This window comes from Lagenorhynchus albirostris, chromosome 11, assembly GCF_949774975.1.
Source record: "Lagenorhynchus albirostris chromosome 11, mLagAlb1.1, whole genome shotgun sequence".
Lineage (NCBI taxonomy): Eukaryota > Metazoa > Chordata > Mammalia > Artiodactyla > Delphinidae > Lagenorhynchus > Lagenorhynchus albirostris.
This window is the reverse complement of record NC_083105.1, coordinates 60,370,595-60,389,029: the sequence shown is the minus strand read 5'-3', so window position 1 is coordinate 60,389,029 and position 18,435 is coordinate 60,370,595. Positions and strand designations below refer to the sequence as shown.

The following is an 18,435-nucleotide window of genomic DNA, read 5'->3' as shown; positions in this document are numbered from 1 at the left end:
CATCTTGGAGATAAACCAAAATGTCAGGTTAACCTCAGTCAGATCTACGTCAGAATAAATATTAAAGTGCTAGACCAAATCTGGCAATCAGAAAACCATGCCTAAAACTCAGAGGGCAGTGGTAACATCTCTCCTACTCTCTTAAGACTCACTCTAGGGTTGGAAACCCGTATTTCTGGTAGTCTGATCAGTAATTCCACAACTAATCGCTGTTTAAAATTGTGGGGTGCCCCATAAAATACAAAGGGCTTCTTAGCAATCCTTCATTGTGATAGGAACAGGGTCTGACTAGGAAGGAAACTGATGCTGCAGCACTGCTGTAATGGAAGAGAGCCTGTATGTACATAGGTGTACACAGATTTATATCACATTTAGCCAGGATAAATTGCTTCAATAAATTCTGTTCCTGGGAGAGGCCAGCTCAAGCTGATGCTTGGTACTGGGAAAATGAGAGCTTTATTCTTCACACAGCCCCAGGACAAGGAGGTCTTCTGGTTTGTTCGTTTGTTTTAAATACACTTCCTAGAACTACAACACAGTGCAAAAAATAAATACAAATATACAACAGTAAATAAATGCAAAGACCAATGCCATTATGGCTGAAAACTCAGAACATTTCTGGAAAGCAACTGATCTCTGGAAAAATTCCTAACAACTGCTGTGCTGGAGGTAATTTTACATCCTAGTCCCAGAACATGCTTTTCTAATAAAATCACTAAATGAGAATTTTATTTCAACAAGATCCTCTAACCTATTTTCAATCAGGAAGTAAACTACAAGGGATGGAGCAGATGTAACATAAGCAGGCAGGATTCCTTATTTTTACCTTAATTATGTTTTTTGAGGCTAAGTTTTCTCAGTTTTCTACCGATTTAGAGGAGGAAAAGGGTCTTGGCTGAGAAGTGGGGCAGCACTGGTAGAGAAAGTTGATTAAATAAATTCTGGAATGGTTTTCCTCAAACCACAGAATTCAAAATTTAACTTGGTTTTGCACAATCACATCACAATTTATGGCTTCCAAATTTTATTTCATTGCTAGGAAATAGAGATGAAAAATCAAGACTTTCTAAAAGCAGAAAAAAAGGCAAAAATAAGTTTTGGGGAAGAGAATTAAAATGTAACAGAACCAAGCATTTTCATGGCTCTTAAATATTCAAATCTGTCGGTCACTAACTAGGATTTCCTGCTTCCTTCCGATTTTGCTGCCTTTTGTTTTGCCATTTTCACTGAAGAGAGAACACAATGGGAGGAAGGCGGCCCTCTTTCTTAAATACCTACAATTATTCTTTTTTTTTTTGGCCCCAACCGCGTGGCACGCGGGATCTTAGCTCCCCACCCAGATCGAACCCACGCCCCCTGCATTGGAAGCGTGGAGTCTTAACCACTGGACCACCAGGGAAGTCCCCCTACAATTATTCTTCAATCATTCCCTCAATCTCTTGCTCCTTTTCATTTCCATCATTCTTGCTTTTAACTTTAAAGTGATGTCTTTTTTAAAAATGAAATATTTAACAATAATGATCTGTCTCCCCACTTAAAAAGAATTTCCAGTTAACATCATTCTAAAAATTTCTTTCATTCCCAGTCTGCTGTATCAATTGCTACATATAAAGAATGCCATTGCTTATTTCTATTTGATACTTAAAACTAACCTCTGATAATGAGAGGTCAAACTGATGCCTCCTCAAAAACAAATAGCAACACATTTCTGTAGTATAAAGACTGAGACAAAAGGTGAAATCTTGAATAATGATACTGCCATTCACTAGAATTTAACTCACAGCCCATTTGTAACTGTACTGCTTGACAGGTAGATCACGTGTCCAGGCACGGCATTCAAGTCTGTCATCTGTTTCTCAATCTATTCTTCAGGATGAAACTCAAGCATTCTTTAGAACTAAGCAATAAATGACAGACAAGGGGATACACATATTTAGAGACATTTCCAAAAGAAAGTGAAACGCTCTCAGTGGTGATCTTAGAACAGGAAAACAAAGATGCATAAAAAGGCTGTCCTATGGGCCAAGGAAAAGGCTCATGTGCTCAGAATGCATGAATGATAAAAATTGGTATTCATTTAAAAGAGAGAAAGTTATCTGAATGCTGGCAGAAAAGTGAAGAAAATCCAAGGTTTAGAGAATGATTTTAATAATTGGGGTAATTTCATAGATTCTTACTTTTTTTTTTTTTTTTTTTGCGGTACGAGGGCTTCTCACTGTTGTGGCCTCTCCCGTTGCGGAGCACAGGCTCCGGACGCGCAAGCTCAGCAGCCATGGCTCACGGGCCCAGCCGCTCCGCGGTGTGTGGGATCTTCCTGGACCGGGGCACGAACCCGTGTCCCCTGCATCAGCAGGCGGACTCTCAACCACTGTGCCGACAGGGAAGCCCCATAGAATCTTTCTTAAATAGTTTTGTCAGAGCCAGAAGTATATCCTAAAATGGTCAATGTGCAAATAAGAAAACTGATTCTCTGATTCTGTGTGTATACATATGTATATCTATCTTTTTTTTTTTTAATGGAATGAGGATGGAGTCTGCCACTGAGGTCTACAAAAAGTCAGTTCTCTGGACCTGGCGTAATATAATTATTTCTTTAGTAACCAACTGATGTTATTAAGATGGCCCAACGTAAGATAAGGAATAAAAGCCATGTATCAATATAAACACATCCAACGGCCTGTTTGCAGGTTCCTAATAACAAAAAGCAGATATTGCTAAGTATAAAAAAATGAGAAGGGCATATACACCATAAATATCAAAGATTCATGAAAATCTAGAAGGGGTTCAAACTAGCTATCATTTATTCATTCAAAAGCATTACTAAAGAACTACTAAGTGCCAGGCAAAGCGGACACAAAAATAAAGACAATAGTCTTTTGCAAAAAAAGAATCTTTCTCTCAACTGTGTCAAAGAAAACCAGAGCTGGAAAATGGATTTTATTCAGGACTATTGCAATAGTGGCTAAGAGATCTCAGTATATAAACCAGGCTCAGTTCTGAATACACCATGGGCCAGTGGGAATTCACAGCCAAGGACCAGGGTGGAGTTCAGTGACTAGAAAATTACTAAGAGGAAACATAAGGGGTAAAGGGGATTCTGGTTAAACTAACCTAACAAGATTCTTGCTGATGACAGGCCAGGGTGATGAGACATCACCTGAGGGATGGTAGAGGATGAAGAACCTAATCAGATATGCGAGAGAACAGATACTGAGGGTGGGGGGCTCTTGCTAAACTGACTTAGCAGGGTTCTTGCTGAAATTCAGTTTTACAAGGAAGTACACAGATAAGCCTAAAAGAAGGTTCAGGAGCCTGACTAAAGTTTGGTCGGGAAAAGAATCCTTGTCATCTGGCATGAAAGATGCCAAGTAAGGGGTAAGAATGATGGCTTAATTTACAAGTTCAATTAGTCATAGGTTGATCAGTATACGTATTAGATCCCTTACTATTTCTCCTATTCTTTTTTTTTTTTTTGCGGTACGCGGGCCTCTCACTGTTGTGGCCTCTCCCATTGCGGAGCACAGGCTCCGGACGCGCAGGCTCAGCGGCCATGGCTCACGGGCCCAGCTGCTCCGCGGATCAGGGCACGAACCCGTGTCCCTTGCATCGGCAGGCGGACTCTCAACCACTGCGCCACCAGGGAAGCCCTTCTCCTATTCTTTATGGTCATTTATCAAATTATTTTACTAGCAATTCCAGAGTATATACGAGCACAAAAAAGATGGCTAGTCTTGGTAAAAGATCTGACAAGGAAGACGTATGAAACTAGTAACTACAATTTACCTTTGGGATCAAAAAGTAAATTTAATCATTAAAAAAATTCATTAATTCAGGGACTTCCCTGTTGGTACAGTGGTTAAGAATCTGCCTTCCAATGCAGGGGAAGTGGGTTTGATCCCTGGTCAGGGAAAGAAGATCCCACATGCCACGGGGCAACTAAGCCTGCGTACCGCAACTACTGTGCCCACACGCCTCAACTAGAGAGCCCATGTGCCACAAACTACAGAGCCCATGCACTCTGGAGCCCATACGCAACAACTACTGAGCCCGCGTGCCACAACCAGAGAGCCTGCACACCGCAATGAAGAGCCCGCAAGCCGCAACTAAGACCTGACGCAGCCAAAAATAAATATATTTTTTAAAATTCATTAATTCACTGAACACTTTATTCAGCGCCTACCGTATCTAGGCCCCAAAATTCAACAATGAATGAGACACACAAGATATCTGCCCTCATAGTGCTTACTTACAGTCTACAAAGAAGAGGCAAACACAAAGAAAGTAATAAACAAAATCATTTTAGATTAACAGCAGATAATTGCTAAGAAATGAAATCGTGATGTGTTAGTAACTAGAAGTGGACTACTTTAGCTTCATGAATAAAAAGGAAATGGCTGTATTATCTGTGACCAAAAGGGGAATGGGGAAGAATATAGAGATCCAGTTAAAAACTTCTGGAAGCCTTTCCTTTCATAACACGGTTGATGTTCAATAAATATTTACTGATTTAATCTGAAGTAGATATTCAAGTATACTTTGCTGAAATTTTACACTTATCTTTCCAAGTTTTGCAGAAAGCTGCTGGGTCCACAAGACAACCACTATGCAGGTATTTACGCATTTAAAGCTATATGTATTTAAGACATATTTAAATACATATTTATAACTACTTTGTGCCTAAGGTACTTTATGTGACTGCACCCAACCAATTCTATGCTTTTCCTATCATACAAATAACACAAAAGAAGCTCTACAGTTTTTGGTTAGACTGTTAAAAATGGGGAGAGGGGAGGTATTTGTCAAGTTAATTGACACTTAACTGACCCTTGAAAACAAAACCTAGACCAGAGCTTTTACAGTATATTTTCAAGTATAAAAGAATGCTTGCTAATCAAGGATGCAGCAGAGAGGGCACCTTAATATGGGACTTGTGGGAGTACATATATGGACAATCTTTTTGGAAAGCAATCTGGCAATGTTTATATTAAGTGTCTTAAAAAGTTTTACACCCTTTGAACAAATCATTCTTCTTTCAGGACTTTATTCTGAGGCTAAAACCAGAAACATGGACCATTTATATATGAAAATGTTCATCACAGTCATATTTATAACAAAAAAGAAAAAGGAATTAAATGTTTAAAAAGAATGGATAAATATAAATTAAGATATTGTCTTACAATAGACATATTTAAGTTGTTAATAATAACCTTTCTGAAAGCTATTTAACAACATGAGAAAATGTTATACATTAAGTGGGGAAAAAAAGGAGGATACAAGGGGCTTCCCTGGTGGCGCAGTGGTTGAGAGTCCACCTGCCGATGCAGGGGACACAGGTTCATGCCCCGGTCCAGGAAGATCCCGCATGCAGTGGAGCGGCTGGGCCCGTGAGCCATGGCTGCTAAGCCTGCGCGTCCGGAGCCTGTGCTCCGCAATGGGAGAGGCCACAACAGTGAGAGGCCCGCGTACCACAAAAAAAAAGCAGGATACAAAATTGCATATGCACCATAATTCCAAATCTATAAAAAAGCAAACAAAATAATAAGCATAGAACAAGATGAGCGAATTAACGTCAAATGTTAATAATGGTTATCTCTGGATAATGGTATTCCAGATGATTTTATTTCCCTCTTTCTACCTTCAGTATTTTCCAAAGTCTCTACAATGATCACAGATTGCTTTTTTTTTTTTTTTGCAGTACGCGGTACTCTCACTGTTGTGGCCTCTCCCGTTGCAGAGCACAGGCTCTGGTCGCGCAGGCTCAGTGGCCATGGCTCATGGGCCCAGCTGCTCCGTGGCATGTGGGATCTTCCCGGATCAGGGCACGAACCTGTGTCCCCTGCATCAGCAGGCGGACTCTCAACCACTGCGCCACCAGGGAAGCCCACAGATTGCTTTTAATAAATCAAAAACTTTATAATATAAATAATAAAAAGAATACTGATCTGCATGACTTAAAAAAAAAAACATGTCTGAGTTTAAAAAAAAAAAAAGGCCCGTATCTGCTAGACTATTCTGTTTTTTTTTTAAGATTTTTTTTTTTTTTATGTGGACCATTCTTAAAGTCTTCATTGAATTTGTTACAATATTGCTTTTGTTTATGTTTTGGTCTTTTGGCTGCAAGGCATGTGGGATCTTAGCTCCCCAAGCAGGGATTGAACCTGTACCCCCTGCATTGGAAGGTGAAGTCTTAACCACTGGACCACCAGGGAAGTCCCTCTGCTAGACTACTCTAAAGCACTAAACAGTATAGTATTTAAAAATTATACAAAGTTGTTCACTCTCTACTACAAAGCAACAGAACCACAGAACCAACTGACAAAGTTCAAAATGAACTACCAAAAACATCTTTCTAAAAATGTAAACTAACAGCATCAAATAGAAATAGACATGGTGGAAACTTAGATCGATACACAGGGTAAATCAAGCATTTCAAGATAATTCCTTATTAGTTACCCTCAAGGACCCGTTTTCAGAATCAACAAATGCTGCCTAACAACAAGTAGTACTTATATTAAACACTTAGAAATTGCCCCAACTGTCCAACACAAAGGGAATAAAGAGAGTTGAAACCAAGCTTAGCAGGTACTGAATGCCTTTCAGTGAGCTACAAATACGCTAAAAAATTTAGACCGGCACCCAGAGCTCTACAGGCCCCATTCCCCTATGATATTAAAAAGAAAAAAATTATATACAAACAGTTCTCTTCCAAAACCATAACTTTGGATACCAACTTTCAGACTCTTAGATAATTTAGCTGCTGCTAAGCAAAGAGTACAAACACTGAAGCTCTTCACCATAGCAGCCTCAACATTTTATTCTCCATAAGATACTCTGTGCTCCTGTGACTTGCATTACATCTAGAACACTGACTTTAGGAAAAGATTCCAATAAACCTATGAACAGTGACACGATAATGAAGGTATGTTAACCGCAGAAAACAAAGAAGACTCATGTTTTACTAGGCAGTAGATTATGTAGGAATTGAAATTTCTGTTCATAAATTCTGGGTTCATTTTCCACTGTAGTATTTAGCATAACAACAGTTTAACACGCTATTTCATTAGTAGGTAAACCAAATGCCCCAAAAGGATTACATAAAAAGCATAGGGCTTCCCTGGTGGCGCAGTGGTTGAGAGTCCGCCTGCCGATGCAGGGGACACGGGTTCGTGCCCCGGTCCGGGAAGATCCCACATGCCGCGGAGCGGCTGGGCCCGTGAGCCATGGCTGCTGAGCCTGCGCATCCTGAGCCTGTGCTCCGCAATGGGAGAGGCCACAACAGTGAGAGGTCCGTGTACCGGTAAAAAACAAAACAAAAACAAACAAACAAAAAAGCATATATAAGTCTATAACCTTTAACTAATTAGCCTTTTGTAAAGCACTTTGCTAACAGATTGGAAAACTGAGGTAGAGAGTGTAGGAAAAAAATGCAAAAGATGAGTCAAGAGGTTGAGGTTGGACTGAACCCTGGTTACCTGTTCTCACACACCCCAAAGAAGATATAAAAATGGACACTGTATCTTTTTATAACACCTGAAAGTTGTATGACAACTTGCATATTGTATGACTACTCCTAAGTGAATCATGTATTTCCAAGTTTACACACAATAGGTGTTTCTTATATGTTTATTATATAAACGAATGTCCAGAAATATGAACTTGAGGGACTATAATTTCTTGGAGCATTATTTTTGTCTAGGAAAATTAAATAATGTTGATAGTTTGAACATTAAGTATATTTTATTATAATTGGGCTTCCCTGGTGGTGCAGTGGTTAAGAATCCACCTGCCTGCAGGGGACGTGGGTTTGAGCCCTGGTCCGGGAAGATCCCACATGCCACGGAGCAACTAAGCCCATGCGCTACAACTACTGAGCCTCCACTCTAGAGCCTGTGAGCCACAACTACTGAAGCCCGCGCGCCTGGAGCCCGTGCTGCGCAACAAGAGAAGCCACCGCAATGAGAAGCCTGCTCACCGCAACTAGAGAAAGCCCGCTCACAGCAACGAAGACCCAACACAGCCAAAAAATAAAAATAAGTAAATTTTTTTAAAGTATATTTTATTATAATAATTTTTAAACTCATAATCCAGTTATAGTATACATCAAGGATTGGTAAACTGCAGCCCATGGGCCAAATCTAGCCTGCCACTTGTTTTTATATGGCCCACAAGCTAAGAATGTTTTTTACATTTTTAAATGGTTGAAAAAAATCAAAGGAAGAAAATTTTGTGACATGTGAAAACTATATGAAATTCAAATTTTAGTGTTCATAAATAAAGTTTTATGGGAACACAGCCATGCTTATTCTTTGCATGTTGTCTCTGGCTAGCTACTTCTGTGCTACAATGCTGGAGCTGTAGTTTCAACAAGAGACCTCATGCCTGCAAAGCACATATTTACCATCTAGCCTTAGTTTGCCAACTCCTGGTATTTATAACTATTATTAATTAAAATACAAGGTTAAGATATCCCAATTATGACAAATGTCAGAGTGATTGTTAATTAAGGACTTTTATTATGTGACTATTCAAGTACTAATTTTTCATCTGACTTCTCGAAATTTAGAAATTAGGTTTTCTTTTTTTTTTTAGAAATTAGGTTTTCTTAAAACATGATTGATTAATCTACCTCTATAGTTCTCAATCTTTAGCATATTCATCTAGGCTCCATGTAAAAATACAGATTCACAGGCCTCCTGGATTCTCTTGGCTTTGGGGCCCAAGAATCTACACTTTAAAAAACATCCTTGGTAATTCTGATGCAAATGGTCAGTAACCTACCCTTTGAGATGCACTAAATGGTTGGATATTCCTCCCATATGGTAAACAACTGTATTTTTCAAGTTTGGTACCATAAGACATCAGTTCTCAAAGTGGGCTCCAGGGATCCCTACAGATCCTTGAGACCCTTTCAGAGGGTTCATGGGTGTTCAAATCATACAAGGGTAAAAGATCTATTTAAGGGGCAACATAGGCCAATTCATTTTTATGTAACAGAGTATTAAAAGTTCACAGATGTGGTATCAGATTCTACACAATAGCTAACCTTTAAGAAACTATAACTTTTCAGATTTTGACGTAGTATCAAAGAAGAAAGATTATCTACAATTATCTGAAAAGAATCTTTCCTCTTCCTATTACATATCTGTGTAAGCACAGGTTTTCTTCGTATACTTCAACCAAAACAACATATTGTAACAGACTGAATGCAGAAGCAGATATGAGAATACAGCTGTTTTTTATTAGCCAGACATTTGATGTTCTTCCCCCAATTTTTTTTAAAACTATAGATAGTTATTTATGTTGTTATTTTTTTGTGTATGTTATTTTAAAATAAGCAAATAAATATTTTTAAATTTTCTCCATTTTAATTTCTAATATACTAAATATTAATAGATATAACCATGATAAGCAAAAGCTCTTCGGAGTTCTCAATAATTTTTAAGAGTATAGAAGGGTGGGTACTGAGACTAAAAGCAGTTTGAGACCCACAGTTTGAGAAATAAACAGTAGAGTGCCCTGAATTGATCAAAGGGAAAGTTAAAATTAATTTCTGGATTTCAGGCTCAGGCATGCAGGGACAGGTTTCAAAGAACGGAACCGGCTTAAATAGACCAAATAGTTTTGCAGCAAATGACTGAAAACAGATGGGAGTGAGAATTAGGCTGAATCATAAGTTAGGCAACACATGGCCAAAGCTTAGAACCTATATGGAAACAGCTTCATACAGGCAACTACTAGACTAGAACTTTCTCTCCAGGCTTTTGGAGGATTCAAGGAACGATTCTGAGCTATTCTCAGAAAGGCTAATAAAGCAAAAACAAAGAAGCAACAACTTGCTAAAGTGATATCAGGAAGCTGAGTTAGAAATAACTAGAGAACATTATACCTAATCTGTGTTTGGCCTCAATATGATTTTAGAAGTAAAAAAATTCCTGGAAACTGGTAGGCTGTGAAAAATCTACTGTTGTGTTTTGTTTTTTTGTGTACTCATTTTCAGATGAAGTGAAACAGCAAAGCAATAGCAATCAACCCCAAAACACTGACCTTTAAGGATAAATTTTAAACCTTCATGGACTTAATTTAAATAGGCTGCAAACAACAACAAACCTGATAGACTTTAACATTAAACCCCAGTATGAGTTTGGTCCCAGATAGGAAATAGCTACACTATCCCACAATGATAATCATGGAGACGCTTAGAAATTCTCAAGAAAAAAATCTATTTTCTAAGACTGTCCACATACTGGCAACACAGCGACCTATCTGGGGTATTCCAATGTTCACTGACTTTCAAAAGTCCCTAGCATAGATATGTAAAATATTAGCAAACTAATGCTTGACCAAAACTTAAAAAAAAAAAAAAAATTTAAATGGTGCTACAAAAGACATGTTAGTACCAGAAATATCAGAAAAACCATGTTAAATAAAAATAGGATGGTGTTACTCAAGTTTGATAGCTTAAACATTACTGGCCAGAAACTTGGTGCCAACACAAATCATTTACAGCAATCGTATGTTATATTCAATTAGTCATCCTGTTTTTATAATAAAGTCAGGCATATTCCTATTTCAAAAAGAATGGTTATGCTCTATTTTTTACTTTTCTACTACATGGTAAATTTTAAGCCCCAAATAAAATGTGGCCAATTTAGAACATAAATCTCCTCTGTCCGCTATGTCAGAAAGAAGCACTATATCAGATAAGAAGATATTAGTAAGTAATTCTACACAAAGAAAACAAGTTGGGTTTTGTGAGAAGGTGAGGAGATGGCAGAACAAAACTATTCCCATGAAGGCCCCAGCCACAAGCTCACAAAGTAACTTTTCAAGCTAAATCTTGGCACTTGTTAGACTTTTCACAAATTGATATTTATTAAGGATAAATGCAGTATTGAATTAGAGAAACTTTTTTCACAGTCAGGTTTCAAATATATGAGAACATTCAGGATTAAACTCACCAAAAGATGAAAAGAAGCTAACAAAGTCATGAGTTTGTAATGAGTTCTGTTCTCCTTCATGACACTACTGTTGTAGCTCACCTTTGGTTTAGTTGGGAATCTTTCCTAGATGTCTGCTTACAAAGTTTTAAAAACTAGGTAGTAAATTTGTCTTTTCATAAAACCTTTCCTGGGCTTCCCTGGTGGCACAGTGGTTAAGAATCCGCCTGCCAATGCAGGGGACATGGGTTTGAGCCCTGGTCCGGGAAGATCCCACATGCCGCAGAGCGACTAAGCCCATGCGCCACAACTACCGAGCCTGCACTCTAGAGCCCGCGAGCCACGACTACTGAGCCTGTGTGCCACAACTACTGAAGCTCACATGCCTAGAGCCCGGGCTCTGCAACAAGAGAAGCCACCGCAATGAGAAGCCCGCGCACCGCAATAAAGAGTAGCCCCCACTCGCCACAACTAGGGAAAGCCTGCACGCAGCAACGAAGACCCAACACAGCCAAAAATAAATAAATTTATATATTTAAAAAAACCTTTCCTGAATTTTACCATTCATCCTTCCTCTCCAAGGAAGCCATGCAGTATATGTTTACTTTCAAAACTGAACTGAATTTTGCTTCACTGTATACAGGCAGTGAGAAAATTATTCAGATTTCTTCTTTTTTTTAACATTTCTCAACAAAAGGACAAACAAGAGAAGGAAAGGAAACAAAATACTATGACTTAACAGAAAGAAAAAAACCAACCACATTCTTTCAACACAGTGTCCACCAGGGAAATTCTGAAGAGAAAATGTCATGATAAAATATTTTAAGACATAAAATGACCCCAATGCAAAATGTTTGTTGTTGTTCATTTGTTTTGTGTTTAGCTCAAAGGAATTATTATTTCTTGTCATTTATGTTCCTTACTTTTTGTTTGTCCATCCCCACTGGGTCAGTAGAACCATTTCAATTTCTTTACATTCTATTTTTCTTCCTGATTTTTCAATAGTAAGTTCCTTGATCTGAGCCTCTACTTACGAATGTTTAGATTGGAAAGGACCTTGAGGGGTCATCAAGTCCATCCTTCTGCTTTCCAGGAGAATTCATAACTACAATCTCAGATGGATGAGAATGTGTCAAAAGAAAATGTACAAACATTTCCATTCACAATTTGCAATTTTCTAAAAATGAAAGTAAAAATTAAAACCTCAAAAGAGGAAGGTGCTTTAAAACTGCATTTATCAGCTAAAATTGCTCAAACATAATTCAACTATCAGGCTAAAATTAACACACAGGAAGGTTGTTGGCTGCCAACATAAAATCTTTATTTAGTCCCTAGAGATGTCTTCTGATGTTTTATTTTATTTGTAAGCACCATTTTACCTTAAGCACATAGCATGACAAACTTAGATGACCACACCAATAAATTATAAATAGCAATGATATATATATATATCACCAGGAAAGCCCTGGGCAATAGTTTAATTCTTTGATATGTAACTTAAAATGTTCAGGGAATGATGTTTCTTCCTAAAGGAGTTTCCAAAACAGAATTTCATCTGATGACAAAAAACATACAACTATGAGGAAACACTGTTAAATCATTCTAGAATTTTTTTTTTTTTTTTTTAAAGAAAACAGGACCAGGGCTTCCCTGGTGGTGCAGTGGTTGAGAGTCCGCCTGCCGATGCAGGGGACACGGGTTCGTGCCCCGGTCCGGGAAGATCCCACATGCCGCGGAGCGGCTAGGCCCGTGAGCCATGGCCGCTGAGCCTGCGCGTCCGGAGCCTGTGGTCCGCAACGGGAGAGGCCACAGCAGTGAGAGGCCTGCGTACCGCAAAAAACAAAAAGAAAGAAAGCAGGACCAGAGGTCTTGGAAGTGGGGAAAAAATAATACTTAGAAAAAACAGGGGCCAGGGAAGGTAGAGTCCAGACACTGTATTTTGATGAAATATTGTTTCCCAGGAAGATTATAAAATGAATTATTAAATAAATGGCTTATGAACCACTGGCAAGTAATGCAGTGATCTATAAACACTAGCATAAGAAAGCTAAATAGTAACTCATGTCTAACTTCACTTTCTTCATATGAAATATAGGTTAGGTAATAAAACAGTAGGTGGATTCATAACTGAATTTTACCCAAAAGGTTCATTAATGGATTAATATCAACTTAGTGATAGTGTTCTGATATTACATAGCATTGTTCCACCCTTATATATTTTTACCAGTGACCTAAAACAAAAACACAGGTGTCACGTTTATCAAATTTAACTATCAACAACAGAAAGATATGAGGAATGGTTAAGAGGCTAAAAATAACAAGCAGATGTAAACTGGTATATAGAGAATGGATAAACAACAAGGTCCTACTGTATAGCACAGGGAAATATATTCAATATCCTGTGATAAGGGACTTCCCTGGTGGTCCAGTGGTTAAGACTCCATGCTCCCAAAGCAGGGGGACTGGGTTCGATCCCTGGTCAGGGAACTAGATCCTACATGCCGCAACTAAAGATCCTGCATGCCGCAATGAAGATCCCGCATGCCACAACTAAGACCCAGTGCAGCCAAGTAAATAAATATATTTTTAAAAATCCTGTGATAAACCATAATGGAAACGGATATGAAAAAGAATGTACATATATGTATAACTCAGTTACTTTGCTGTACAGCAGTAATTAACATTGTAATTCAACTATACTTCAATAAAAAATAAATTTAAAATAAAAGGCTAAATAACATTATCAAGCTAAAACAATAAATCAAAACTAACAAGATGACAATTACAGGGATAAACACAAATTCCTCAATTAAAATTTAAAAATTAATTATATAAATTAATGTGATCTTAGGCTTTAAGAACAGAGGTATTGAGTGCAGTGATAAAAGAGGCCCTACTCTCCCCTGTACTTTGTATTGATCAGATTATATCTGAAATGTTATATTCAGATCTAGATAAGAAACCCTAAAAACTCAGGCAACTAAGTTGATAAGGAGACTGAACTTTATTAAAAATGTCACTTAAAGAATGGTTGAAAGAACGTGGGGTATTTACCCGAGTAAGAGAAGCCTTAACAGAACATAACTGTCATCAAATATTTGAAGGGTTACCATGCTGACAAGAATTAGCTTTATTTATTGTAGCTTCAGATGGCAGGAGTAAAGAGTTTCACAATGTAAAGAATGTTCTAAAAAGCAGAGCTCCTATAACGGAACAGGGTATCTATGAAGTAGGGACCTCTTCCTTACAGCATTCAGAAGTTAAAAGACCACCCACCAGACATTCCAAAATGATGCATTTTCACACTTCATGAATATATCAATACTTGATCCTAAAATAAGCCTATTAGGGGAAGGCAATATTCAAAATGAGAAGCTTAAAAATTGTTTTATTTGACATGTTTCTAGAGACGGAAGACTTTTTTCATGAACTCTAAAAGAGAAATAATGCTTTTTCTTTTTAACTGAATGCTGCGTTTGTTTTTCTCAGAGAAACAACATATGCACCTTAACTTTAGTACCTTTATCAAGGGAAGAAGCAACTGTATGCCAGCCTGCCACTAGTTTCAAGAAGAGAGCTGTTTTTATTAGACATTTACATGGCAATGCTATTTGCTCCACCTAAAACTTCCTTCCAAAAAGGCTCCTCCTCATCAGACGTGGAGAGGAGGCTGCTGTAACACTGGCTCCTTCCTACTGCAGCCTAGAAAAACTCACTCTTGACATGTACAAAACAATAACTTGTGAGAACTTCAGAGCAGCTGTGTTCAGGCAGAGCCAGGGACTTAAAGCAGCAGCTTGAGAGTAGGATGAAAAAACAAATTTCATTTTGGGTTGGAAGCAGGGAGAGGAAAGATAAAGGAGATATACAATAACGGTCTCTATTAACATTTAAAAGCCATGGTAAACAAAAATGCTTAAAAGTTACAACACTGAAACTATCACAGGATGTAACCTTTGATCCACAAGTTTAAAATGAGCAGTGTTCATCATTCTCTAGCTTTCTGCTAGGTGTTAACACTGAGATAGTGCCCAAGTCAAAGCCATCACAAATTCTAGGATGGAAGAATAAAACAAGGAACTTTGCTCTCTCATTGGATATTTTTTTGTGCTGCTGCCAGGCAAACTGTGAAAATGTCTGAATATCCAATAACAATGCTCTCAATGTGAAATACTGGAACCCAATTAAGTAATTAATGCTAAAAGGTCAGTAATTAATTGGTCTCAATGTGCTGCAGGGGTAACCTCCTGGCTAGGAGGACAAATGGCTGCTGAATACCAAAGGTTAATACAAAGTAACATACTCTGGTTTCTCCTCATGTAACACCTTTCCCGGTATATTTCAGATGTTATTTTGCTTCCAAAAGTAAGAGGAGAAGAAAAGGAATGTAAAAGACAAATCTATGCAATAGCAAAGAAGTCATTAATTAATTGGCTGTATTAGCTCATTATTAAATAATACAGAACTATCAAACAAAGGGCAAAGACTTGTCCCTTTTTTGTACAGAATTAAGAACTGGTAAGACTACTTAGTATAGCTGCCAAACTTTTCTTTAGCTTCCTTTCTCACAGACGTGTTACATTTCGCAATAGTCTCCACTTACCTTAAAGTATCCTCCATGTTTAAGTACAAATTGTGTTTGATTTCCCCAACCCTTGCCCCCAAGATATCAATATTATGACTTATCTTTAGCTTCTGAATCGGAACACAAAGGAAGAAACTGAAAATTTTTCACTTTCCTGAAATACGTGCCCATTTTATTTACACCATTTAAAAAAACATAAGCTAACTAAAACTAACTGCAACCATTCATTTAGCAACTCTTCAAGAATACGAGTGGGTAAGAAACACATTTAACAAAACAAACCAGTTTAGTACATTTTTCTGTGCTTATAATACCTATAAAGACCTATGTCTCTGCAAGAATTATTTATACTACTGAAAAGTTTTTAAAAGTAGGAATCAAGTGAGCTTGTGGAGAAAACTCTGCACACCCCTACAAACCTACACTTACTATGACACAACCTCAAAGATACTAAAACACCCTCTGATAAGTAGAAAACAAACTTTTAAAGTTAGGAAACCAGCAACGCGGGAATATGGGGAGGAGGTGCCCTGGGTAGTAAACACCCCAGTCACAGAACATAACAAGCAATTCAGAGTAACGTATAACTCCCGATGGAGCTCCAACTTGGCCGCTTAAGTCCCAAGCCCCCATCCCTGAGTTGAGGAAGAGATGAAGTGCAGAACAGGAAGAGAGGGAGAAAGGAAATCTGAGCAGAAGTGATGAAAGTGTTCTATTTTTCTTCTTCTCTACCCCATCCCAACTTCCTTGCAGGCTGGTCACCAGACTGGGTGCCATATCCACCAAAAGCCCTAAATCCATTTCCCAGGCTTCTTCTGACACCTAGGCTAAACACCTGTACATATGAGCCGTCTCCTAACCAAACACCTCCCCTTACCCTTCTGGATTCCCCCATACCCTTCCCAAAGGGATACCTCTTGGCCACTAGCCCACCTCTATGAAGTCTTCCTAAACTCGTTCACTTAATTTTCTCCATATCCATACTTTCTCTCTGATATCATGTCCCTGGTCCTCTTTTTTATAATTCAATCGAAATGCCATGCTCTCACTTCCACTTACTCCTCCCTATCTTCCCAGCAAAACCAAATACCATGTTTTCACCTCCTCATCCCCACCTCCTACCTATTACCCCTGACTCTTCCAATGCCAAGTCTCTAACCCCACTCTTTGAAGAAGCTCTGGGTCTTCAACCAGTTTAGTACCCCTACCCTTTCTCCATTCCACCCCATTACAGGATCCACTAGACTTCCATTCCCTCAGGATTCAACTCCCCTCTCCTTGCCACGCCCTGTGCCCCCCGGGGCTACTTACCCCCAAGTTCTCCCCACACTTCAGGCCTCTGGCCCCGCCTTCCCCCCAAAGGAAGGAGGCGGGAGGAAGGAGAGAAGAGGGGCGGCACTCCGCAAGGTAAAGATGACCTCCCATTAGTGCTCGTCGCCGCCAATCGTAACTTCCTTCTCTCTTATTGGTCGGCGTTGGTCCATGCCCCACCCTCTTCCTCAGACAGGGCCCAGCCACCGCCTCAGCGCCCCCGTCCAACACACACTGGGAGGGGAGACCCCGGCCTGGGACACTGGGACTGGCCAGAGTTGATGGGGAGACTCCCGTCAGATCATGGACTAGTTAATATTATCTGGACTCACCCGCTGGTAGCTCCGTCGCCTCCCGCCCGCCCGCGCTCGGTCCCACAATCTGTCTCCAGCTCCTTCTTTCCCCCCTAAGCGGAGCAGATACTTTTCTCTCGTCCGGCCAGGCGCGCTCACTTCTCGCGAGATATGGAGAGGAGTTGGAGGAAGGGCGAGATCTGCAGGGCCTGAGTCGGAAAGGGGCCGAGGGGCGGGGCTCCGGAAAAAGAAGGGGCTGGACTTTCGGTGGGCAGGGCTAAGGAGGGAGGCTGTAAGAGTTCCTAATCGCTGGTCGCACGTGTTCGGCTGCGGAGTTTAAGGGGAAAAAAAAAAAGAAATAGAAGGAAAGGGACTCCTTACAGGTGCCTGTAGTAATGGAGATCCAAACGGTTCTCATACTAGAGAATTAGATTATCCCAAAGTAGCGCACTTTAAAAACGAGACAAGGTTGTACCTCAGTAAAACTTTTTTTAAAAAGAGCGGGGTGGGGGGCTTCCCTGGTGGCGCAGTGGTTGAGAGTCCGCCTGCCGATGCAGGGGACACGGCTTCATGCCCCGGTCCGGGAAGATCCCACATGCCGCGGAGCGGCTGGGCCCGTGAGCCATGGCCGCTGAGCCTGCGCGTCCGGAGCCTGTGCTCTGTGACGGGAGAGGCCACAACAGTGAGAGGCCCGCGTACCGCAAAAAAAAAAAAAAAAAAAAAAAAGAGCGGGGGAATTCCAGTGGTTAGGACTCCGCGCTTCTGCTGCAGGGGGCACGGGTTGGATCCCTGGTCTCAGAACTAAGATCCCGCAAGACGAGCGGCTCCGCCAAAAAACTTTTTTTTTAATTAAAAAAGTGGGGGGAAAACCGAGACAGCTACATAAGATGATTCAGTGTTCCAAACAGTCGAATAGTTGCATTTTCTTCTTTGCTCTTACAGTAGCATCACTGGCCGTAATCTCTGCTGTGTGTCTGTATATGGGGATGGGGTGTGGTAAAAGTTCAACCGCAGGAACTGGCGACTTTTTAAAAAACGTGTAGGTTGTTTCTATTGTCCTTCAGAGTTATCACTTCCTTAATGGCAAAGTAGTTTGAAATACCCTTAGCCCTAGAACTGAAGTGCATGTATTGGGAAAAGCGAGCTCCCAACTCTATCATTTTCTTTGAGTATCTTTACAGTGAGGCCAGCAATCCCATTTTACTCAGAGTTGTAATGATCAAATGAAATAATATGTGTGAAACTTATTTGGAATTAAAAGGCACTATATTTATTACTCAGTAAGTATTTTAACAAATACTTTGGACAT

General features: G+C 39.6%; 1 protein-coding gene across 8 annotated transcripts in view; it reads right to left on the bottom strand.

The window, feature by feature from the left end:
• The window catches only part of LOC132529497 (cyclic AMP-dependent transcription factor ATF-7), a 94,652-nt gene extending 77,354 nt beyond the window's left edge, over positions 1 to 17,298 (bottom strand). For 5 of the 8 annotated variants that reach the window (XR_009543482.1, XR_009543483.1, XR_009543484.1 and 2 more), the window contains exon 1: positions 17,166 to 17,298. The gene's annotated coding sequence lies outside the window, so the exon portion shown is untranslated. Of the gene's footprint in view, positions 1 to 1,781; positions 1,856 to 11,971; positions 12,070 to 16,833; positions 17,145 to 17,165 lie in introns of those variants that run through there. The other 3 variants (XM_060166045.1, XM_060166047.1, XM_060166046.1) reach the window with 3 other exon arrangements.
• Between the last annotated feature and the right edge of the window lie 1,137 nt (positions 17,299 to 18,435).